The 13,921-nt window shown below is 52.7% G+C and overlaps 1 long non-coding RNA gene across 1 annotated transcript; it reads right to left on the reverse strand.

Moving 5' to 3' along the window:
- Window positions 1-11,220: 11,220 nt before the first annotated feature.
- On the reverse strand, window positions 11,221-13,470 carry LOC120038991. Its single transcript, XR_005475254.1, has 4 exons — window positions 13,449-13,470; window positions 12,468-12,598; window positions 11,738-11,900; window positions 11,221-11,408 (listed from the first exon to the last, which is right to left on the reverse strand). It is a non-coding gene; the product is annotated as an uncharacterized LOC120038991 (long non-coding RNA).
- Between the last annotated feature and the right edge of the window lie 451 nt (window positions 13,471-13,921).

Raw genomic sequence — 13,921 nt, forward strand, 5'->3', positions numbered from 1 at the left:
CGGACAGGCAGGAAGAGGGACAGACGGGCGGACAGGCAGGAAGAGGGACAGACGGGCGGACAGGCAGGAAGAGGGACAGACGGGCGGACAGGCAGGAAGAGGGACAGACGGGAGGACAGGCAGGAAGAGGGACAGACGGGAGGACAGGCAGGAAGAGGGACAGACGGGCGGACAGGCAGGAAGAGGGACAGGCAGGCAGGAAGAGGGACAGACGGGCGGACAGGCAGGAAGAGGGACAGACGGGAGGACAGGCAGGAAGAGGGCAGACGGGAGGACAGGCAGGAAGAGGGCAGACGGGAGGACAGGCAGGAAGAGGGACAGACGGGAGGACAGGCAGGAAGAGGGACAGACGGGAGGACAGGCAGGAAGAGGGACAGACGGGAGGACAGGCAGGAAGAGGGACAGACGGGCGGACAGGCAGGAAGAGGGACAGGCAGGCAGGAAGAGGGACAGACGGGCGGACAGGCAGGAAGAGGGACAGACGGGAGGACAGGCAGGAAGAGGGCAGACGGGAGGACAGGCAGGAAGAGGGCAGACGGGAGGACAGGCAGGAAGAGGGACAGACGGGAGGACAGGCAGGAAGAGGGACAGACGGGAGGACAGGCAGGAAGAGGGACAGACGGGAGAACAGGCAGGAAGAGGGACAGACGGGAGGACAGGCAGGAAGAGGGACAGACGGGAGTACAGGCAGGAAGAGGGACAGACGGGAGGACAGGCAGGAAGAGGGAGAGACGGGAGGACAGGCAGGAAGAGGGACAGACGGGAGGACAGGCAGGAAGAGGGACAGACGGGAGGACAGGCAGGAAGAGGGACAGACGGGAGGACAGGCAGGAAGAGGGACAGACGGGAGGACAGGCAGGAAGAGGGACAGGCAGGCAGGAAGAGGGACAGACGGGCGGACAGGCAGGAAGAGGGACAGACGGGAGGACAGGCAGGAAGAGGGCAGACGGGAGGACAGGCAGGAAGAGGGACAGACGGGAGGACAGGCAGGAAGAGGGACAGACGGGCGGACAGGCAGGAAGAGGGACAGACGGGCGGACAGGCAGGAAGAGGGACAGACGGGCGGACAGGCAGGAAGAGGGACAGACGGGAGGACAGGCAGGAAGAGGGACAGACGGGAGGACAGGCAGGAAGAGGGACAGACGGGAGGACAGGCAGGAAGAGGGACAGACGGGAGGACAGGCAGGAAGAGGGACAGACGGGAGGACAGGCAGGAAGAGGGACAGACGGGAGGACAGGCAGGAAGAGGGACAGACGGGCGGACAGGCAGGAAGAGGGACAGACGGGAGGACAGGCAGGAAGAGGGACAGACGGGCGGACAGGCAGGAAGAGGGACAGACGGGCGGACAGGCAGGAAGAGGGACAGACGGGCGGACAGGCAGGAAGAGGGACAGACGGGCGGACAGGCAGGAAGAGGGACAGACGGGAGGACAGGCAGGAAGAGGAACAGACGGGCGGACAGGCAGGAAGAGGGACAGACGGGCGGACAGGCAGGAAGAGGGACAGACGGGCGGACAGGCAGGAAGAGGGACAGACGGGCGGACAGGCAGGAAGAGGGACAGACGGGCGGACAGGCAGGAAGAGGGACAGACGGGAGGACAGGCAGGAAGAGGGACAGACGGGAGGACAGGCAGGAAGAGGGACAGACGGGCGGAGAGGCAGGAAGAGGGACAGGCAGGCAGGAAGAGGGACAGACGGGCGGACAGGCAGGAAGAGGGACAGACGGGAGGACAGGCAGGAAGAGGGCAGACGGGAGGACAGGCAGGAAGAGGGCAGACGGGAGGACAGGCAGGAAGAGGGACAGACGGGAGGACAGGCAGGAAGAGGGACAGACGGGAGGACAGGCAGGAAGAGGGACAGACGGGAGAACAGGCAGGAAGAGGGACAGACGGGAGGACAGGCAGGAAGAGGGACAGACGGGAGTACAGGCAGGAAGAGGGACAGACGGGAGGACAGGCAGGAAGAGGGACAGACGGGAGGACAGGCAGGAAGAGGGACAGACGGGAGGACAGGCAGGAAGAGGGACAGACGGGAGGACAGGCAGGAAGAGGGACAGACGGGAGGACAGGCAGGAAGAGGGACAGACGGGCGGACAGGCAGGAAGAGGGACAGACGGGCGGACAGGCAGGAAGAGGGACAGACGGGCGGACAGGCAGGAAGAGGGACAGACGGGCGGACAGGCAGGAAGAGGGACAGACGGGAGGACAGGCAGGAAGAGGGACAGACGGGCGGACAGGCAGGAAGAGGGACAGACGGGCGGACAGGCAGGAAGAGGGACAGACGGGCGGACAGGCAGGAAGAGGGACAGACGGGCGGACAGGCAGGAAGAGGGACAGACGGGAGGACAGGCAGGAAGAGGGACAGACGGGCGGACAGGCAGGAAGAGGGACAGATGGGAGGACAGGCAGGAAGAGGGACAGATGGGAGGACAGGCAGGAAGAGGGACAGACGGGAGGACAGGCAGGAAGAGGGCAGACGGGAGGAAGAGGGACAGACGGGCGGACAGGCAGGAAGAGGGACAGACGGGAGGACAGGCAGGAAGAGGGCAGACGGGAGGACAGGCAGGAAGAGGGCAGACGGGAGGACAGGCAGGAAGAGGGACAGACGGGAGGACAGGCAGGAAGAGGGACAGACGGGAGGACAGGCAGGAAGAGGGACAGACGGGAGGACAGGCAGGAAGAGGGACAGACGGGAGGACAGGCAGGAAGAGGGACAGACGGGAGGACAGGCAGGAAGAGGGACAGACGGGCGGACAGGCAGGAAGAGGGACAGACGGGAGGACAGGCAGGAAGAGGGACAGACGGGCGGACAGGCAGGAAGAGGGACAGACGGGCGGACAGGCAGGAAGAGGGACAGACGGGCGGACAGGCAGGAAGAGGGACAGACGGGCGGACAGGCAGGAAGAGGGACAGACGGGAGGACAGGCAGGAAGAGGGACAGACGGGCGGACAGGCAGGAAGAGGGACAGACGGGCGGACAGGCAGGAAGAGGGACAGACGGGCGGACAGGCAGGAAGAGGGACAGACGGGCGGACAGGCAGGAAGAGGGACAGACGGGAGGACAGGCAGGAAGAGGGACAGACGGGCGGACAGGCAGGAAGAGGGACAGGCAGGCAGGAAGAGGGACAGACGGGCGGACAGGCAGGAAGAGGGACAGACGGGAGGACAGGCAGGAAGAGGGCAGACGGGAGGACAGGCAGGAAGAGGGCAGACGGGAGGACAGGCAGGAAGAGGGACAGACGGGAGGACAGGCAGGAAGAGGGACAGACGGGAGGACAGGCAGGAAGAGGGACAGACGGGAGGACAGGCAGGAAGAGGGACAGACGGGAGGACAGGCAGGAAGAGGGACAGACGGGAGGACAGGCAGGAAGAGGGACAGACGGGAGGACAGGCAGGAAGAGGGACAGGCAGGCAGGAAGAGGGACAGACGGGAGGACAGGCAGGAAGAGGGACAGACGGGAGGACAGGCAGGAAGAGGGCAGACGGGAGGACAGGCAGGAAGAGGGCAGACGGGAGGACAGGCAGGAAGAGGGACAGACGGGAGGACAGGCAGGAAGAGGGACAGACGGGCGGACAGGCAGGAAGAGGGACAGACGGGCGGACAGGCAGGAAGAGGGACAGACGGGCGGACAGGCAGGAAGAGGGACAGACGGGAGGACAGGCAGGAAGAGGGACAGACGGGAGGACAGGCAGGAAGAGGGACAGACGGGAGGACAGGCAGGAAGAGGGACAGACGGGAGGACAGGCAGGAAGAGGGACAGACGGGAGGACAGGCAGGAAGACGGGACAGACGGGCGGACAGGCAGGAAGAGGGACAGACGGGAGGACAGGCAGGAAGAGGGACAGACGGGAGGACAGGCAGGAAGAGGGACAGACGGGAGGACAGGCAGGAAGAGGGACAGACGGGAGGACAGGCAGGAAGAGGGGCAGACGGGAGGACAGGCAGGAAGAGGGACAGACGGGAGGACAGGCAGGAAGAGGGACAGACGGGAGGACAGGCAGGAAGAGGGACAGACGGGCGGACAGGCAGGAAGAGGGACAGGCAGGCAGGAAGAGGGACAGACGGGCGGACAGGCAGGAAGAGGGACAGACGGGAGGACAGGCAGGAAGAGGGCAGACGGGAGGACAGGCAGGAAGAGGGCAGACGGGAGGACAGGCAGGAAGAGGGACAGACGGGAGGACAGGCAGGAAGAGGGACAGACGGGAGGACAGGCAGGAAGAGGGACAGACGGGAGGACAGGCAGGAAGAGGGACAGACGGGAGGACAGGCAGGAAGAGGGACAGACGGGAGGACAGGCAGGAAGAGGGACAGACGGGAGGACAGGCAGGAAGAGGGACAGACGGGAGGACAGGCAGGAAGAGGGACAGACGGGAGGACAGGCAGGAAGAGGGACAGACGGGAGGACAGGCAGGAAGAGGGACAGACGGGAGGACAGGCAGGAAGAGGGACAGACGGGAGGACAGGCAGGAAGACGGGACAGACGGGCGGACAGGCAGGAAGAGGGACAGGCAGGCAGGAAGAGGGACAGACGGGCGGACAGGCAGGAAGAGGGACAGACGGGAGGACAGGCAGGAAGAGGGACAGACGGGAGTACAGGCAGGAAGAGGGACAGACGGGAGGACAGGCAGGAAGAGGGACAGACGGGCGGGCATGCAGGAAGAGGGACAGACGGGAGGGCAGGCAGGAAGAGGGACAGACGGGAGGACAGGCAGGAAGAGGGACAGACGGGAGGACAGGCAGGAAGAGGGACAGACGGGAGGACAGGCAGGAAGAGGGACAGACGGGCGGACAGGCAGGAAGAGGGACAGACGGGAGGACAGGCAGGAAGAGGGACAGACGGGAGGACAGGCAGGAAGACGGGACAGACGGGCGGACAGGCAGGAAGAGGGACAGGCAGGCAGGAAGAGGGACAGACGGGCGGACAGGCAGGAAGAGGGACAGACGGGAGGACAGGCAGGAAGAGGGACAGACGGGAGTACAGGCAGGAAGAGGGACAGACGGGAGGACAGGCAGGAAGAGGGACAGACGGGCGGACAGGCAGGAAGAGGGACAGGCAGGCAGGAAGAGGGACAGACGGGCGGACAGGCAGGAAGAGGGACAGACGGGAGGACAGGCAGGAAGAGGGCAGACGGGAGGACAGGCAGGAAGAGGGACAGACGGGAGGACAGGCAGGAAGAGGGACAGACGGGAGGACAGGCAGGAAGAGGGACAGACGGGAGGACAGGCAGGAAGAGGGACAGACGGGAGGACAGGCAGGAAGAGGGACAGACGGGAGGACAAGCAGGAAGAGGGACAGACGGGAGTACAGGCAGGAAGAGGGACAGACGGGAGGACAGGCAGGAAGAGGGACAGACGGGAGGACAGGCAGGAAGAGGGACAGACGGGAGGACAGGCAGGAAGAGGGACAGACGGGAGGACAGGCAGGAAGAGGGACAGACGGGAGGACAGGCAGGAAGAGGGACAGACGGGAGGACAGGCAGGAAGAGGGACAGACGGGAGGACAGGCAGGAAGAGGGACAGACGGGAGGACAGGCAGGAAGAGGGACAGACGGGAGGACAGGCAGGAAGAGGGACAGACGGGAGGACAGGCAGGAAGAGGGACAGACGGGAGGACAGGCAGGAAGAGGGACAGACGGGCGGACAGGCAGGAAGAGGGACAGACGGGAGGACAGGCAGGAAGAGGGACAGACGGGCGGACAGGCAGGAAGAGGGACAGACGGGCGGACAGGCAGGAAGAGGGACAGACGGGCGGACAGGCAGGAAGAGGGACAGACGGGCGGACAGGCAGGAAGAGGGACAGACGGGAGGACAGGCAGGAAGAGGGACAGACGGGCGGACAGGCAGGAAGAGGGACAGACGGGCGGGCATGCAGGAAGAGGGACAGACGGGAGGACAGGCAGGAAGAGGGACAGACGGGCGGACAGGCAGGAAGAGGGACAGACGGGCGGACAGGCAGGAAGAGGGTCAGACGGGAGGACAGGCAGGAAGAGGGACAGACGGGAGGACAGGCAGGAAGAGGGACAGACGGGAGGACAGGCAGGAAGAGGGACAGACGGGAGTACAGGCAGGAAGAGGGACAGACGGGAGGACAGGCAGGAAGAGGGACAGATGGGAGGACAGGCAGGAAGAGGGACAGACGGGAGGACAGGCAGGAAGAGGGACAGACGGGAGGACAGGCAGGAAGAGGGACAGGCAGGCAGGAAGAGGGACAGACGGGCGGACAGGCAGGAAGAGGGACAGACGGGCGGACAGGCAGGAAGAGGGACAGACGGGAGGACAGGCAGGAAGAGGGCAGACGGGAGGACAGGCAGGAAGAGGGACAGACGGGAGGACAGGCAGGAAGAGGGACAGACGGGAGGACAGGCAGGAAGAGGGACAGACGGGAGGACAGGCAGGAAGAGGGACAGATGGGTGGACAGGCAGGAAGAGGGACAGACGGGAGGACAGGCAGGAAGAGGGACAGACGGGCGGACAGGCATACAGACACGTAGAAATAAGGGTAGAATATAGTTCCCTGGAGTACAAAAATATCAAATGTACATTCAGAGATATCTGCTGCTCTCACTTTCACTTTCTGTTCCTGACACATACTCATCTTCTGTTATTTCAATGCTGCCGATTGAGTCTTCAGAATCATATCCAAGCATTTGTTTGAGCTGAAATCATAAAATCAAATCAGAATTGACACATTTGTTTTACTGAATAGATTGTCTGATCACTGAAAACCTGACCTGTTTTACTCCAACATATCAACTCTTATTTACCAAACCAATAGCTGTACAATCATGTCCTGATTATTTGTAATCATTCCATTACATATTTTGTAGGCTAATGCTCAGTACACACCCACAATCCCATGGGGCAGAAAGAGCCAAAGAACCCTTTTAGGTTCTAGATAGCAGTGTATAAAAATTATATCCACAGATGTTGTCCTGAGCTTAGGGGAGGGTAGCAATCTGTTGTTCTGCCCCTGAACAATGCAGTTAACCCACTGTTCAGGAGCTGACTAAGGGGAGGGTAGCAATCTGTTGTTCTGCCCCTGAACAAGGCAGTTAACCCACTGTTCAGGAGCTGACTAAGGGGAGGGTAGCAATCTGTTGTTCTGCCCCTGAACAAGGCAGTTAACCCACTGTTCAGGAGCTGACTAAGGGGAGGGTAGCAATCTGTTGTTCTGCCCCTGAACAAGGCAGTTAACCCACTGTTCAGGAGCTGACTAAGGGGAGGGTAGCTGACTGTTGTTCTGCCCCTGAACAAGGCAGTTAACCCACTGTTCAGGAGCTGACTAAGGGGAGGCTAGCAATCTGTTGTTCTGCCCCTGAACAAGGCAGTTAACCCACTGTTCAGGAGCTGACTAAGGGGAGGCTAGCTGACTGTTGTTCTGCCCCTGAACAAGGCAGTTAACCCACTGTTCAGGAGCTGACTAAGGGGAGGCTAGCTGACTGTTGTTCTGCCCCTGAACAAGGCAGTTAACCCACTGTTCAGGAGCTGACTAAGGGGAGGGTAGCTGACTGATGGACATTCAGCATGAAACATATCCAATGGGGTGGGGGCAGGCAAAAGTGTTTACAAAACATTAGTCTTATTTACAATAAAGAGGACTCCAAAATGACACAACATATTATTTAGAATTCATTTCAATTGGGCATAAAATAAATCTGAAACAACCAAAATAAACTACAAATGTATCCAACAAGTTTGTAGAGTCACAAGCTTGATGTAGCCATTGATAGTAATAAGGGATACATACTAAGTAAGGGTAGGCCTAATGCTCTCAAGAGAGGATGAGAGTTTAGGGAGGAGATCTTTGCATTTCTCTACAATTGATCTACTTCTACATAATGATGTTAGGTAGCTAAGTAAGGGTAGGGATAAAGAGGGAGGAGCCACAACAAACCCAACACATACTGGTGTAAATGATTACCGGGTCCTGTCAATACTGGTGTAAATGATTACCGGGTCCTGTCAATACTGGTGTAAATGATTACCGGGTCCTGTCAATACTGGTGTAAATGATTACCGGGTCCTGTCAATACTGGTGTAAATGCTTACCGGGTCCTGTCAATACTGGTGTAAATGATTACCGGGTCCTGACAATACTGGTGTAAATGCTTACCGGGTCCTGTCAATACTGGTGTAAATGATTACCGGGTCCTGTCAATACTGGTGTAAATGATTACCGGGTCCTGTCAATACTGGTGTAAATGATTACCGGGTCCTGACAATACTGGTGTAAATGATTACCGGGTCCTGTCAATACTGGTGTAAATGATTACCGGGTCCTGTCAATACTGGTGTAAATGATTACCGGGTCCTGACAATACTGGTGTAAATGATTACCGGGTCCTGACAATACTGGTGTAAATGATTACCGGGTCCTGTCAATACTGGTGTAAATGATTACCGGGTCCTGTCAATACTGGTGTAAATGATTACCGGGTCCTGACAATACTGGTGTAAATGATTACCGGGTCCTGACAATACTGGTGTAAATGATTACCGGGTCCTGTCAATACTGGTGTAAATGATTACCGGGTCCTGTCAATACTGGTGTAAATGATTACCGGGTCCTGTCAATACTGGTGTAAATGATTACCGGGTCCTGTCAATACTGGTGTAAATGATTACCGGGTCCTGACAATACTGGTGTAAATGATTACAGGGTCCTGTCAATACTGGTGTAAATGATTACCGGGTCCTGTCAATACTGGTGTAAATGATTACTGGGTCCTGTCAATACTGGTGTAAATGATTACCGGGTCCTGACAATACTGGTGTAAATGATTGATGAGGAGTTTGTAGCTGAGGTTTGTTTATTGAGTGACATCATCAATCACTTGGACTTAACGTGGGACTACAGGGAGGATAAAACAGTTATTGACATGATCAATCACTTGGACTTAACGTGGGACTACAGGGAGGATAAAACAGTTATTGACATCATCAATCACTTGGACTTAACGTGGGACTACAGGGAGGATAAAACAGTTATTGACATCATCAATCACTTGGACTTAACGTGAGACTACAGGGGAGGATAAAACAGTTATTGACATCATCAATCACTTGGACTTAACGTGGGACTACAGGGAGGATAAAACAGTTATTGACATCATCAATCACTTGGACTTAACATGGGACTACAGGGAGGATAAAACAGCTATTGACATGATTGACTGCTTTTCTTTTCTCCTCTGATATGAGCCCCCCAAAACCTTTTCCCTACAGTGGGTAACTATAGAAGGCTAGGCTGGACAATGGAAAAGGTCAAGGAAGAAAAATGGCAAGCAAACGTTGGCTAAGCTGGGGAGGCAGGTAGCCTAGTGGTTAGAGCGTTGGACTAGTAACCGAAAGGTTGCAAGATTGAATCCCCGAGCTGACAAGGTAAAAATCTGTCATTCTGCCCCCTGAACAAGGCAATTAACCCACTGTTCCTAGGCTGTCATTGAAAATAAGAATTTGTTCTTAACTGACTTGACGAGTTAAATAAAAGTTTAAAAAGTTGTTTTAAATACAAATAAGCTGGAGCACTAGCGCCAGCCCATAGCAAATGAATGGAATCAAACACTCGCAAAGCCCGTTTTGACTGGAGTGAAGCTTGGAGATCAATTTCACCTAAATGGCACCAAGAAAATGGATCCCTTTTTATTTTACCACTACAATCTGTTCTTAGGAGGAAACTGAAAAATAACAACCCGTGTAGAAAGTAAACAGCTGCACCTCGATGGTGCCAGGTGTGCTTATGTCTGCATAACGAGGAAGGAAGAAAAAAATTGCTATTTCTGGCTAGCGGTCAATGATATACACATTGTAACTTTGCAACAAGATTTGATGATTTTAGTCTCCCCACAAAGGTGATGCAGTTTGCTAGGGACCCTTTCTATACTGATGCGGGGCGAGACGTGTCTGCAAAAGCTTATTTTATTTAGTATATATTTTCTTAACTCTATTTCTTGAACTGCATTGTTGGTTAAGGGCTTATAAGTAAGCACCTGTTGTATTCGGCACATGTGACAAATAAAACTTGATGTTGATTGGCACGGGACTAGTACTTTCAGGTGACCAAAAAACATTAGGTTATTCTGGTTGGAATTAAAAATGACTGACATGGCAGATTTAGACAGGACAAAAATTACATATATGTTGTTTTGTGCTCGGGCACACAATTACATTACCCGACCTCTCCCCGTAAATCAACTTGTCGTCCTTAGCAGACACAAAAATACAAACATTAGGAGTTATTGTATTGTGCTAGTCAATTATTACGTAGAACAATCATTTTTTGGAGACCCTGTCCTGCTATCAGCCTGTGATGTGTGTGTTGTAAAGTGCCTTGCTGATGGGCACAACGGCAGTAGGTAGTATACGGTGATATTGAAGCCCGGTGGGTTACCGGTGTATCCCTGTGTACTACCTACTGCTGTTTTGCCTTTGAGCAAGGGACTTCACCCCTAAGTGCTCTGCTCTGCCACAGCCCCTGTTCTGCTCCCAGCCTGTGACCAACAGGCAAAATAGTCACAGACATCTATGCACTAAGAGACTGTTTTTGTAGAAACTGACACACCCCTGGATGCTGAAACATAATCAACATTTTTAAAACACTGAAAAATCCCCTCAAATCAAAAAACGTGATCTAATGCATTGTATACATCTGGGGACCTACTGTATAAGAAAGCACACAGGAAATGCCTGGTGTAGCGTTTAGTTTTGAACATCCTATTCTGGTCAGATGCAGGACTGAACTTTTCAGGAGAAGAGCAAATCCCTCATGAGTTGGGCTACTAAATGAGCCCACAAGAGCCTAACTACTGAGTTCTTATTGATAAGGTTTTTATTTCATATATTTGAATGTATTGTATATTTAGTTAACTCTTGATGTATGTAACAAGTGCACTGCATTCCAGTGCAATTGATGTTAGACTATAAATGTGTATTTGTGAAAGTGAAATAGTAAATGTGATAATAGAAAAAAATAAACTCATATTGATCTATGACTTTAGTAAAGTTCTTACCATAGGTTTTGGGCTGGACAACAATTCAGTTTTGATGACCTGAATTAAGTGAACCAAGACAACAATTAGACATCAATTACATCTTAGTAGTTAAGAGACACTGTCTGCATCACAACATATTGCATGACAGGGTAGTGAATTGCTCATCCTCCCGGCTCTTCCAAGATGGGTGGTAATTTCATCTAGCATCTTAAAAAGTTCCTCACCTGTGTTCTCCATGGCCAGTCTGAATCACCGTAACTATAAGTCAACTCTTCGCCAGCTGCAATATCTCGAGTCGCGAAGAGGCACAAGTGTGGCTCATCGTTTGCTTGTATGGCCTTCATTTTGAGATTGAGTCTTTAGTGATCATCATTAACGAGTCTCCCAAGGGAGGAGTCTTCTTCAGATGCATCAATGCTGCATAGAAACATAACATGTCACAGTTTAATGAAGATATTGCAGCACAGGGTTTCTATTCCAGAAAAGGGGCAGAAAAGTCCCTAACGCGTTGTTTAAAAAAGGAGTGCAGATGCTCTGATAGCGAACCAGTTGGTTTGAAGACTAATATTGTTCCTTACTGTTTAGGTCAGGGACACGGTCAAATTAGTATCTGGGCCTGAGATAGACCTACAGTGCATATTGTGCCACCAACCATTTAAATGTCTGTCTCCATTTTAATGTTGTTGCTTTTTTTAGATCTCAAAAGGCATTAATATGTTTATTTTGTTCTCATCAATCCTACTTACCACCATGTTCTTCCTTTCCATTGGAAATCGAAAAGAAACACCTTTGCAGAATCATTGTACTGATCAGCTCGGACCTCGCCCTCCTGTTGTGTAAGCAGTTCACCTCGGTACTCCACAACAAAGTCTCCTTTGGATATGAATTCAGTGGCAAAAACTCCCCGTCCTTAGCAGACACAAAATACAAACATTAGGAGATATTGCATTGTGCTTGTCAATTATTACAGAGAATAATCACTGTCTGGAGGTCCACTCCGGTCACATGATCACCCCATTCAACTTGCCAAGCTTCTCCAAAAACAACTGTTCTCATAAAATGACCTCACACTGTCTAAAAGTGATCTCACACATATCACTGCCAATCAAAATGAGGTTCAGGTGTGCAGCAGGGGGTTTAGGGAGGGGGATGCGCTGCTCTGTCTTTCAAGAGGCTAGATTCAGTTGTCACTCTTACTTTGTCTTCTAAACCAATGATTGGTTTTCAAGGTGGGCCTTTTCAGGTGGAAGGAGATTTCAGATGGAGCATCGTGTGACTGTAGTGGACCTTTAAGAATCCTATGACCATAATACAAAGACATGGCAAGCTATTCCTTTAAACCTTTTTTCCTGGGTGACTGTGCCCATATATCCCAATTCACTGTTTCCCACTAACCTCTAAAATGTACATCTGATTCATCTAATTCATAGCTGTCATATTTAGGACTGTCAGAAATATATTCAATCTTCACCTTACCTTTAAAGATATTGATAAAACGCTGGTAAAGTACTGGTTTATCAATGTTTGATCTGATGTGATGCTCTGCATCCTCCATGGGCCGGAGTCGCCTGGAAGATCTCTCCGTCAGGCCAACTCAAATCCTTAATCTGTGGAATAAAGCAGACATTATAAACTGGGTCGTTTGGGTCCTGGATGTTGATTGGCTGAAACTGTGGTATATTTAAGAAATAAGGCACCTCGGGGGTTTGTGGTATATGGCCAATATACCAAGGTTAAGGGCTGTAACCAGGCAGGCACTCCGCGTTGCCTCTTACGTAAGAACAGTCCTCAACCTTTCCTTGTGCTTTACTGCTCAACTATACCAAGGCTGTCAGACAATCAACATTCATGGCTTAACCTACAATTTATAAGAGACATAATGTATGTTTGTTAGATGACTACAAAACAAGCACGTTAGAAGCAGTAAACCATTCCATATGTGACTTTCCCTCTTCCACTCTGCTATGAGATGCAAGGTGGGGTGCACAACACCTGGTTTCCAGCCAGCCAACTTTAGCTCGCTAAACTAACACCATCTAATGTTATCAAACTGCTACCTACTCAAGTTCATCTATGGGGATCACGTGTCCCATTTAGCTGTCTATGCATGTTACTTATAACCACACTGATAGAATTGACTGAAATAGCCATAAAATATCAGTCTCTTTATCAACAGTTATGTTAACTAATCAAGCTACCCGCCCAAATGTCAACAAAATTGGCTCACTAGTGCATTAGCTAGATAGTGAGCGAACATTAGCACTAGCAACAAACAAGCTAACTAGGCTAACATTTTACATTTACATTTAAGTCATTTAGCAGACGCTCTTATCCAGAGCGACTTACAAATTACATAGTTCATAAACCAATACAACGATTTATGGTGGTGGAATTGTACTACAGCATGAAAATAACTTTCCATATCATTTCAATTCTTGAAAATATGATATTGCTCACCTTTCTTTTAGGAACAGCGGGGACCTACAGATGGGCCGCCCCGTGTTACCGGACGAGCTTCTCCAGATGAAAGTGATTTTCCCTCTCTGGCTCTGCGCGGTAAAGTGGAGTGGGGGAGGGGCAATTACAACGTGGGGACAGAGATAGTCATATAGGGGACGTGTCACCACAGTGGTGTGTGTGCATCTGTCAAGGCGCTGGAATCCTATACAATCGACATGACTGATGTTGATATTTCAGTTGTGGAGTAAATATTCTATAGACCTAAGAAATAGGCTAATACATTGCAAAATGAATGCATTTCCCTAGGCCTATAGGTCATAGGAAACTTCAAGACACCAAAATGTACATTTTAAGGATTCAGAAATTGTATTGATTGATCCAGAAACACTTAGGAATAAGGTCAATAGGCCTTGGCTATTTTCTGACATAGGAAGGGCTGGCTTACCTGGGCTATTGCCCCTGGGCCCCGG

This window comes from Salvelinus namaycush, unplaced genomic scaffold, assembly GCF_016432855.1.
Source record: "Salvelinus namaycush isolate Seneca unplaced genomic scaffold, SaNama_1.0 Scaffold2467, whole genome shotgun sequence".
Lineage (NCBI taxonomy): Eukaryota > Metazoa > Chordata > Actinopteri > Salmoniformes > Salmonidae > Salvelinus > Salvelinus namaycush.